Genomic DNA, 12,707 nt, shown 5'->3' with positions numbered 1-12,707 from the left:
CGATTTCAAAGAACCGCTTCCTATGCCTCACACTTGATAATGTTGCGGATACCCAAACGTTCGAAAGAGAAGAAACTGCGCATCCAACCATCAACCAGGATTTGCCGAAAAATACCCAGTATATGCGTCCAGACACCAAACCGTAATATTCCGTAATGACAAGGCTCAGTTGCAATACCTGTTAAAAAGTATTTAGAACGAAGTGGTTGGGAAGTTTTGCCTCACCAGCCTTATAGTCCAGGCCGTGCCCCGTCTGACTTATATTTCTTTCGATCTATGCTGAATGCTCTCTCTGGGATACGCTACACTTTGTTACTGAGTTTCCGATGTTGGCTTGGTTCGTTATTGGTTGAGCAGTTCTTTTGTCTCGGAATTCATATGTTGTCAATAAGATGGGTAAAGGTCATAGCTAAGAATAGGTAATACTTCGAATATAGATATTTATATTGTACAAAATAAAATCTAAAAACTTTAAAAAATTCCGCATTTTTAAATCTTACATCCAATATATACGTGGAATCTGTTCTGTTGATAAAAATTGAGGAAAATTGGAGCAAGGGTAGCTCTCGTTAACCTAACAATCCTCGAAGAATTGAATTTTCACAGTTCCGAGTGCAGCTGAAATAAATTCTTCTATAGTCATCGAAGCAATTCAGTTTCTGTGAATTCTGTAAACAATAATTGTTTCCCAATTTTATTCCTTGAGTGTACTAGCATAACCACAAACACAGTTCATATGTTCATGTGGGATGCTCCTAAGGATTCCCATCTGTCTAACAGATGAATCTAATGAAAAATTATGTAAAAAACTATAAAGAATAGAACTAGAAACAAAAACAGCAACAGCAACAAAATAATGTTGATGAGCAACATAAAGATTAAACTCGCAACATGGAAAAGAACTCACAAACAAAACAAAAAAAAAATAACGAACTGATGTACAAAAAGCAAGCAAAGCAACACTACGGGGAGGAACCAAATAAACCACATATGAACTCAATGCAAGTCAAGACAAAACCGAAACTCAAACCAAAACTGAAACCATCAAGTCTAATGCAATTTGTGCTCATTGTGGTGAAATGGAAGGAGGTGAAAACTTAAATAGTTACTTTAGTTTAGTAACTGCTAATAAACGGGAGAAGATGGAGAACAAGTGAGCACAGAGTTGGGAATATAAATGAGAAAATATGTGTGAATAAAATAAGTCAGTCAGTCAGTCTGTCCATTGTTCATAATGGTGATAATAATTGTACTGACTAACATTAGTAGGATGCTGATGATAAAGATGGTGCAGGCGTTGACTGTATCATATGAAGAACATGCACTGAATGCAATTTGTGTTTGAAAAATCAGTTTTTTTTTCCATTTAATATCTTGCAACAATGTTGTTGCCATTTGTTATTGCTTCATATCTTGCCAAGTTTAAATATCTTTCATAAATCAAATTCCTGCAAAGAAACACGTGTGTGCAATAAATATGCTCATGCAAGTGTGTGGATGGATGGATAGTTTGCTGGAATCTAATAAAAATAACTTTTTTTATGTCCCATAAACATGAAATTCCATTCAATGGGAAAAAAAAACTTACTAATTATTACACTAGAATGGATATCACTGCAAGTGTGTATGTATGTGGAAACATGTCTAAGATGTTACAGTGAAATGACAATTAAAAAATTATGAAATGTTATAACATTTGATTTATAGCGATATTATTTTTAATTTTTTTTTTAATGTGATTTTTTTCAAATTAGTTCATATTGTTGCGATAAATGCTAATTAGTGTTTAGAAATTAATACTCATTACCATATGTGACAAGGATATTCATACATATACGTTTGTTATTCCGTTTGTAATTTAAAAATTTTTAATTTGCGATCCCTTCAACTTTCCGAAGCCTCCAAATAACTTAGGCCAACCCACCGAGAAAATCGATCAACAAATGACTGAGAAATAAGCAAACAACTGCTTCTACCTCGATTTGTTCACCTATTTTTCACCCAAAAAAGTTTTTCAACAAAAAATGTTTTAAATTTTTTTTCTTTACCAAATTGCTTTTAAAATTGTTCTTCAAATATACTTAGTTCCAACAGAGTTCTATGAAATGTCCTCACTTACTTTTATTTCAGCAAAAAAATTATTTTTTAAGAATTTTTTAAAAACCAATTTCAACTTTACGCGCAATGCGAAATTTATTCTTGCATACCCCAATACTGCAAGCGTTAATAATTACACAGGGCAACAACATTTTAGAGGCTTTAAAAATCCATATAATTTATGATAACTTAAAAAGTGTTAATTTTTTTATTGTAACAAAAACAAAACACATGTAAAATTTACACTCAAAGTACACGCTTGTAAGCAAAATGCAATTTTGTAAAAATGAGCGAATTTACTTAATTGTGAATAAATACGAAAATAATCCATAGATTTTTATGGTCGATATCTGATTTTATTCCTGTGGCTTTGCGATAAATCAATAAATCTGAAAAATTTCATATAAAAACTTAGTGTTATAATCATTATATAAAGAGCTTCGTATTAATTAATTAAATTTGAGTTAAATTTATTAAATTTTAACGCGTAATTAAAAAATGTCAGCCTTTCATTCCATAAATCCATTCCCAGTATCTAATTCTTTAGCTTCATTTAAATTTAATTAATTTTGCAGTTATTTAATAACAGAATTTATTCAAACTTTGAATAATTAAATTTTTGTTGATTCAAATCTACTACAAATTGGGTTAAAATGTTGTTTATTCATTCAGTTTTATTCAGCTTTTAATAAAAAAAAACAAGTACTGTTGCTGTCTTTTCTTTCAAGGTCAAAATGCCTTCTATACTTGAAAATACCAAATGGTGTGCCATCAAAAGTAGGGGCCTTTGTTCTACCAGAAGGTTCTGTAATAATTCGCACCGGTACATCTTGGCATTGAAGATTAGTCACCTTTATTTCTAGATCGTGCAGTTTTCCATATGTCATTTTAAATATTCATTCGAAAAAGCCCAAATAAATAATAGTAATAATCGGTCTATTATTGCCGAGATATAAATGAATTACTGTAAAAAAAGCTTTTCATATTTTTTTGTGAGTTCTAAAATGTTTGTAGTTTTGTCAGTTTTAAATTCCCGGAAATCCCGATTAAAAATCCCGGGAATCGGGTAGTGAAAAATTTGGAAAATTCCCGGGAAATTTGTCCCGGGAATTCCCGGGATAAAAACTCTATTTGTAACTCAAGCTATACAATTTTTGATTTTTTTTGGCAAAATCAAAAACTTTTTAAAAAAAAATTTTAAAAAAGGGCCCATATTGGAAAAAAATTTAGATTTTTCAAAAAAATTTCAAAAATGGTATTTCTTGAGTTACAAAATATTTATTTTTTATTTATTTATTTATTTATTCAATTTATTTATAAAAGTCTTTGGATTTACAAAATATCCTTACAGACTATTCGCTTAAAAATAATTATAACAAATTCTTTAAATAATGTTTAAATTTTTCTTTAGAAAAACTAAAATCTAAAACATAATTTTCATTTAAATTATTAAACAAATTTTGAGCTCTAACCAATGGTTCATTCAAAGAATAGTTAGTTTTATGTAAACCAATAAAAAAGTAATTATGATATCTTAATGATCTAGATGGTACACTTATATTAACATATGACAACAAATTAGGACATACTATATTGTAATTTACAATATCAAATAAGAATAAAATAGATTGGAATGACCTTCTACTCTCAAGTGTTTGAATGCCCAACATATTACAACGGGTAATGTAAGAAAACATATGATTATAATCTATTATATTCAAAGAAAGAGCAAATTTTGTAAATTTACGTTGAACTCTTTCTAAACGATTTACATGTACAATATAATGGGGGTTCCATATAATAGAAGCATATTCAAGAACAGATCGAACAAATGAAAAGTATAAAATTTTACGTGTAAATTGATTAAAAAATTCAGTACTATTTCTCCTAACAAATGCTAGAAGAGAATATGATTTTGGAATAATATAATTTAGATGGTTTATGAAAGTTAATTTGCTATCAAATATAACTCCTAAATCCATGATATCATAAACTTCTCGTAGTAATATAGAATGTATGGAATAATTAAAATAAACAGTATGTTTCACTTTATGAAAGCATAGATAACAACATTTATTAATATTAAATTGTAATTTATTACGATCCGACCATAAAACTAATTTATCCAAACTCTTCTGCAAATCTAAAGCATCTTGAGAACATTTAACACGATAAAAAATTTTTATATCATCAGCATAAAGCAAAAATTTACAGACATTAAAGCAAGAAGAAATATCATTAATGTAAAGGCAAAAAAGAAAGGGGCCTAACACACTTCCTTGAGTCACACCAGAAGTAGCAACATAAGGGATAGAAAAATAATCATCAATATTGACATAACAAACACGGTTACACAAATAAGAACTCAACCAGTTCAAAAAATTTGAATGAAATCCAATTTTATCCAATTTTGCTAGCAGAATATTGTGTGAGATTTTATCAAAAGCTTTTGAATAGTCCATATATATCGTATCTACTTGAAATCCCAATTCAAAGTTAGATATACAATAATGATTAAAAACTGCTAAATTCGTGGTTGTTGAACGGCCTCGTAAAAAACCATGTTGTTCTTCTATTATAATAGGCTCAACAAAAAAAGAAATTTTTTTAATTATCGTATGTTCAAAAAGCTTTGAAACAGTCGATAACTTAGAAATAGGTCTATAATTTTCAACATTACATTTATTGCCAGATTTAAATACAGGAGTAATAGACGAAAGTTTCCATTTATCTAGAAATATTCCTAACTTCAATGATTTATTGAAAATCAATTGCAGAGGGAAGCAAATAGAAGAACAACAGTTTTTTATAAAATAAGCACATAAACCATCCGAATCACAGCCTAACGAATTCTTTAGAACAGATATAGCAGAAACTATATCAGAAATAGATAATTGAATGTCTGAGAACTGACCTGCTGAACGAATATTGTTCAAAACGGAACAATCAAAATTAGCTGATGGTAAAATAAAATTAGATTTGAAATATTGCGCAAAAAGATTTGCAGACTGAATAGAAGAGTTTGACATATTGTCCTTATAAAAAACAGAAGACGGAATAGAAGATTTACCACGTTTGGAACTAATAAATGACCAAAATGATTTTGGGTTAATATTAATAGAATCCTCAAAACCAATAATATATTGATTATATAAATATCTATTAAGAAAATTAAATTCTCTCAAATAATGTTTATATAACTTAAGATGTTCACTATTATAACCAATCCTATACTTCCTGAAAAATTTATTTCTTAAATTTTTTAGTTTTTTCAAGCCCCTAGTATACCAAGGCAACTTATAAACCCTACCATTAGCCCTGGGTACATACAAAGAAAATATATCCGACATTTTCGTAAGAAAAATATCATAACACTCAAACACACTTTTCTCAAGAAAAAGCTCAATCCAATTTACAGAATTAATAAAATCATTAATTATATCATAATTACAACATTTAAAATTATAACAAATTTTATCTGTATTTTTTATATAATTATAAGCATAAAAATCTACAGAAATACTTAATGGAATGTGATGCATGTCAGCTTTACACAGAGATGTCGCACATTCTGATACTGTACAATTAATTTCATTAGAAACAAAAACTAAGTCCAATATTCTATTTAATTTATTTGGAATAGTATTAGATTGTTTTAAGTTAAGACTAAAAAAAGAATCAATTAAATTAATCTCATGTAGGCCGTTTACATTTCCTGGTAAAAATAATTTATCATCACCAGAAATAAAAGACCATGTTAATTTACTCAAATTATAATCACCTAAGATACAAAATTCTGATTCAGTAGAATTAGAATCATATAAACTGATTATATTATTAACATGCTTCTCATAGAGTAAATCACTACTATTAGGTGGTATATAAGAAGCACAAATATAAATATTATTATTACAAGTACCTGAAATTGCAACACATATTTGATCTATAAGAGAATCATCATCAAGTAAACATATTAATTTTGACTCTAATGAACGTTTTACAATAATTACAACGCCGCCTCCTTTATTGAGACCAGTTTTAATAGCATCTCTATCTTTTCTAAATACTTGATATATATTTAAATCAAAAAATTCACCATCATAAAAATTTTCATTAAGCCATGTTTCAATGATAACGTATACATCATAATCCATTTGAGATGTAAATGAAAGAGCTAAGGACGATTTGCTTCTCATTCCAGAAACATTTTGATAATAAATAGATAAAGAATTAGTTTTATGCGTGTTTTTAGCTATGTTAAATGTTGAACCGACGGCTTTTTTGGAAAATTTTTAAACGGACGTACTCTAATATTTGATGGCCAAATAGAAGCATCAAAAAGTCTCTCATAGAAGTTTGAAGATATTCCAAGTTTGAAATTGATTTTATTAAGATCATCTAAATTAGCATCCTTCTTAATTAACTTATAACAGACAATATGTTCTGCATTAACATCAATATGTTTAGCAACATACAACTTAATCTGATCTTCTGTTACAGATGGTTTAAATGATGATAAGTGCACCCATTGCCTACGAACAATAACATCAAGTTCACTGTTATTACTCTGGCCAAAAACAATTCTTTTTTGTTTATTATTCTACTTTTTTAAAACATTAGTCCATTCAGACTCTTTGTTATTTACATTATCAGCAAAAGCAGCTTTAGATGTAGATGGATATACATTAGTATTTATTTCATTAGTACCATTAGCAAGAGTAGTGTAATTATGTTTTTGTTTATTAATTACACCAACAACAACATCACTAGTCAGAGTATCAGTTTGAGTAAAACCAGTATTGAGAGCAGCTACAGCAGGTTGATTGGATTCAGCAATATTATTTTCAACGCAACTGAAATTGTTATTTTCAGTTAAAGCATGACCAGAAGAAAGTGAACTCAAATTAGCGTTTGCAGTATTCACATTTGTAGAAGACAGTATAGATGAATTCATAACAAGAGCAAGAGAATTACGATCACCAATTGTTTGAATATTCTCATTATCAACAGCAACAACTTCATTTGGGGAGAGCGATTGTCGAACATCACTTGTATTAACGACAAAATCATTGGATTCAGCAATTACATGTTTACTATAAGATGTATTGTTTGCAGTCTCAATATTTTTTGTTTCTTTTACATTATTTGATTTAAGATTTTGAGAGAGTTCAATGACCATAGACTTCAATTTATTTACTTCATTTGACAAAATATATACTGTTGAAACTAGTCCACAAGAAGATGGTAAACAATTGTCACAATTGTAAACAATGTTTTTATTGTAATTTATTATTTTTAAAGCATTTAAATCATTTATATTAGCACAATGATTATGAAAAATGCGATGGCAAATAATGCAATTTATAGGATTTTTATCAATATAAACAAAACATTTAGCACAAATTTTGTTAACTTCCGACATATTAACAGCACGTCCTTTTCTAACGAAAGCAAGAAGAACACTATTTTAAGAAATGGACGTAAGCTTTCCTTTTGATTTTGCCAAAAAAAGTCAAAAATTGTAGTCTTGAGTTACAAAATATTTATTTTGATAGATATCCCACTCGCATCCCACTAAGCGACCAAAAGGGTCTTCAAGGAAAATATCTCAGCTTTTGGTTGAGCTAAAAAAAAAATAAAAAAGGGTCCTTTTTGAAAAAAAAAAAGTCAACAAAGTTTTTGTTTTTGCAAAAAAACTCAACATTTGTATGTCTTTAGTTACAAAATATTTATTTTGATAGTTATCCCACTAAGCGACCAAATAGGTCTTCAAGGAAAATATCTAAGCTTTATTTAAAAAAAAGAGGCCATTTTGAAAGAAAAGTCAAAAATATTTTTGATTTCGGAAAAAAAATATTACAAATTTTTAATTTTTTTTTAAATATTTTTTTTCGAAAGATTGAAGAAAGAGCTATCTAAACTATTTGGGACACATTTAGCTAAGAACAATAAGTTAATAAGTTACATGGATAAGAAAAAACCCTTCTTGGTCAAAATGTCAAATTTTGAACCCCTCTAACCGATCTTGTTGCAAAATTGTGTCTGAGTTACTATCCAATAGAACTAACCTTGGAGCAAATTTCATCCCGATCGGAAGACATCGATTTCAAAGGTTGGTTCACTTGACATGAAATGCCCCATATATAAAATCTCGTGGTAATATCTAATTTATTAATTTTGATCCTAAAAAATTCTTATAAAAATCCACGTACGCAGTAAGTTACTTATAAAACGCCATAAATGTTTAAACATATATTATTTTTTAAATAAAAACCAAACCGCTAAAACTATAAATAAAGTGCAGTGGAAAATCTGCCGTTTAATCTTGTTCTAATAACTTCACATTAAATGAATCCCTTGTTAATTCGACTATAAACCCACACTGCATTTTATAAAGAATTCCCCACAAACATTTATGACAACAGCAATGGCCACAAAAAAAACAAAGAAAACTAAATGAAAAATGTGTAAAAATATAATCTTTCAGAGTTTAGAACCAAGTGAAATATTCATCATGCTAACATGTTGAGTAAAAGTCCTACACGATAAAACTTTTTATGCTAAAAATACTTGGGAAAATAGTATAAAAAAGAAATAGAGAAAAAACTCCTTAGGGTAAAACAAATTGTTAAAAATAGTCTCAGTCTCCATTTTGGGTTTCATGTAGGAGATGCAGTTTGTAAAAAAAGAAACAAGCAAATGATTTTTGTTCATTTTTTCTACTAGTTCATTTTTTTGCGTTTCCTAAATATGAAACAAACCAAAACTATTGTTGCAACACATATAACAACAAAAATGTGTGCTACAAAAAAACTTAATACTGAATTTAATATTGAGAAACATTATGGTATAGTATGAGCAAAGCCAGTTATTCTTTTTTTTTAAAAAGAAAACAAAAAAAATTTAGAAAAAATCCAGAAAATAGCAACAGCAAAAGAAACCACAACATAGTATTTATTTTCCAAAAAAAAACTAAAGGTTCATTAAACTTTGACCAAATCTACTGGTATTTGAGCCAAAACATTTTAAACTAGCTCCTCTCAACACACATGCACACTTACACTTAGTTACACTAATAGTATCTCATGTATTATACACCATGTACAGTATCGGACACAATATAATTTATAACTTTTATCCATAAAATTTTAAATCAAAAACTCTCAAAAACTAACTTATATAATAATATATTCCTATAGACTCTGTCTTTCAGAATCTATGATCATAAAAAACACATTTGAGGAGTTTTATTTTACCCGTCAGAAAATAAAAGTCATTTGAGGAGTTTTATTTCTCCCGTCAGAAAATAAAAGTCATTTGAGGAGTTTTATTTTTCCCATCAGAAAATAAAACTCTTTTCGTTTATTTTCTACTATAATGTGTGTAGTAATTTATTTGTTTAAGAAAAATAAGCAACAACAATTTAATAACAGGAATCAAATAATATCAAATTAAAATCCTACTTGTTTTTATTTTAATGACAATTTATACAATTGCAATGCAAGCTGCTTTAAAAATCGTAATGATCTGAGCAGCTGCAAGCTTTAGGTGTCAATTTACATAAAATGAGTTTTCTTTTCTGACTGGAAAAATAAAACTCCTCAAATGAGTTTTTTTTTGACGGAAAAAATTAAACTCCTCAAATGAGTTTTTTTATGATGGGTATTTAAAACTCTTTTTTAGCACTTGGAGTCAAAATGACTGTGTTTTTCATAATTTTAAAAGTTCAGGGTCATTTTAACCTCAAGTGGCCTTAAGGGTTAATTTCCATTTTTGTGCTGTTATTATAAATACTAGAGTTCATGTTATATAAATAACATTTCGCTATCTTTCCATTAGAAATTCCAAATATTGACGTAACGTTTTCCGATTTTAGGAAAACTTTCAGACTATATTTAAAATTACCTGATCTATAATATTCTGAACAGATTTTATTTAAAATTAATAACAGTAAGGAAAATGGCCAAAAAATTAGTTTTTCTTGAAAATAGCAAAATTTATATAGTAGGTACGGAAAAACTATAGGGAGTATTGGCATTCTTTTTCACATTTTTATTCTCTATTATATTGTAAATAAATCCCCATGTCATGATCAAAAAATTCTGAAATTTGTTTAACAAAATTTTTAAAAATTTGAAATTGGGTTTTGAAACTGCAGTTAAAAAAAAATATTTTTTTTTTGTTATACCTGCGAATAGGTTAACGGTATCCTACGAAGACAAAAACTCATATACAAGTAAATATGGATATATTTTAAGTAATAATAAACTTTTGTTTTAATATTTCTCAAAATATGTTAATTTTGTTCCTACATTTCTTGTTCTAGTGGCCGGAGACACTTTAATGTCCTGTCTATTTTTTAATAACTTTAACATTTTTTAACCAATTTTTGTCTTTTATATCTCATTAGAACGACAATTATGTACACATTTCGATTCTTTTAAATTAAATTGCAAAAGTAATAACATAATAACAAAATTTAAAAAAAAAAAACTGAAAAAAATGCATTTCTCCGCTTGTAAATGCACCTCAAAACTAAATCGAAAGTCGGCAGGGTTTGCCCTTCTTAGAACAAGCTAAACATTTTTCTTGTGGTATTTTAGGTCATTACGAAAGTTTTCAGCGGGTACCGTTTCAACATTTCAAAAAATTTAATTCTAAGGGACACTCTAATGTATATGATTGCTACAATCATGAGAATCGGTACATAATCATATGGTTACCGCAATCACCGTAAGGTGACTATTTTTATCAAGTAAATATTTTTATCATTTTGTATTTATACCCTACACCACCATAGTGGGGAGGGTATTATGCGTTTGTGCAGATGTTTGTAACGCCCAAAAATATTAGTCTAACACCCACCTTAAATTATACCGATCGACTTAGAATCACTTTCTGAGTCGATTAAACGATGTCCGTCCGTCCGTCTGGTCGGCTGGCTGGCTGTCCATGTAAACCTTGTGCGCAGAGTACAGGTCGCAATTTTGAAGATATTTCGATCAAATTTGGTACATTTATTTTTTCGGCTCAAGGACCAAGCCTATTGAAACTGGCTGAAATCGGTCCACTATTTCACATAGCCCCCATACAAATGTCCTCCCGAAATTGGACTTTATCGGTCATAAATGTTTAATTTATATAGGTATCTACACAAATTCCGCTCCAAATAAGTTTTATATACACAAAATTTATGTCACCAAATTTTGTTACGATCGGTCCATAATTAGTCATAGCTCCCATATAGACCCGCTTCCGAAAATCACTTTAACGTGCATAAATCGCTTAAAAATGGTAAACACACAAAATTCAACATAGTTAACTTTAATAGAGACATAAATCACACGACCTAATTTCATGGTAATCGGTCCATAATTGGTCATAGCCCCCATATAAGGCCCACTTCCGAAAATCACTCAAAAATAAAAGTTATTGAAATTTTAAAAGAGAATTTTTGTTTGCTCTTTTACTTAGGGTATTATATGGTCGGGCTTGACCCACCATACTTTCTTACTTATTTTTAGTTAAATCTGAGTGGGAATTATTTTTTGTTTTAAAAAACAAGCAAATATATTATCCCTATAGACATAGTATAGAAGCCATTTTTGTCGAATGTTTTTTGATCGACACTGTATCTTTTATATCTATGTATGTAAATGTTTGTTTCCTCAAGATAAACAGACATATGTATGAATGTTTAAAGATTGTTTTTTTTTATTTTTGTTGTTGCATGTGTCTGTTTTAGTTTTTTTTTTATTTATTTGTATGCAAATAAATTTGATACATGTAACATGCAAACTCAAGCCCATTACAGACGCTCTCACACATGGATATAATGTTAGGGAAATATTCAACTAAACTTTATTTAGCTTAAAATTAATTGGGTGGGAGTAAAAATATTTAAATTTTGCGGAGTGAGCCACATATAATTTGCATATGCATTTAGGCTTCAATATTTTGGCTTAGGAATCATAGCAATCAAACATCATTAATTTGCATTTTTCGTAATGTATTGTCGAAGTCAATTTTTAAATTACAAATTAAAAAAATATAATAAATCTTGAATAAAAATTGCATTCTTTTTTATTTGATCTTTTACAAATGTTGTACTTTTTTCATAAATATTTAAAAATATTCACCCTAACCATAAAAGAAATTTTAATGTTAATTTTTGTTAAAGTCGACTTTATTTTAAAAATATAACTTTTGTTTTTTTCGTACCATAAGAAATATATTAAAAACGCTTTCAAAACTTTTCCCAACTCATACATTCTAATAAATGAAAATATTTTTCAAGGAATTCGAATTAAACGAGTCTGTATTATGTTTACAAAAATGTCCATCAATAGAAGCTTTTACTTAACAACAATGTTGATAGCATGCAGTTATTAGCATTGTTTGTAAATATGGCAACACTAAATGTTTAAGCTGCTAACATTAAATTTGAAAGCTATAGAATTCGAGTATTCTAGTTTTGTCCGTTAAGAACAATCGAGGCTACTCGAATGAAGATGGCACTGTCTACAAATAGTGGTTGCGATTGCAGTAGTTAGTGAGTTTATTATAATCTGTTAGTGTTAACATGAGAGTGTGTGTATACTAAAAACACT

Source organism: Calliphora vicina, chromosome 4 (assembly GCF_958450345.1).
Source record: "Calliphora vicina chromosome 4, idCalVici1.1, whole genome shotgun sequence".
Classification (NCBI taxonomy): domain Eukaryota; kingdom Metazoa; phylum Arthropoda; class Insecta; order Diptera; family Calliphoridae; genus Calliphora; species Calliphora vicina.
Note: the sequence above shows the minus strand (reverse complement) of the source record.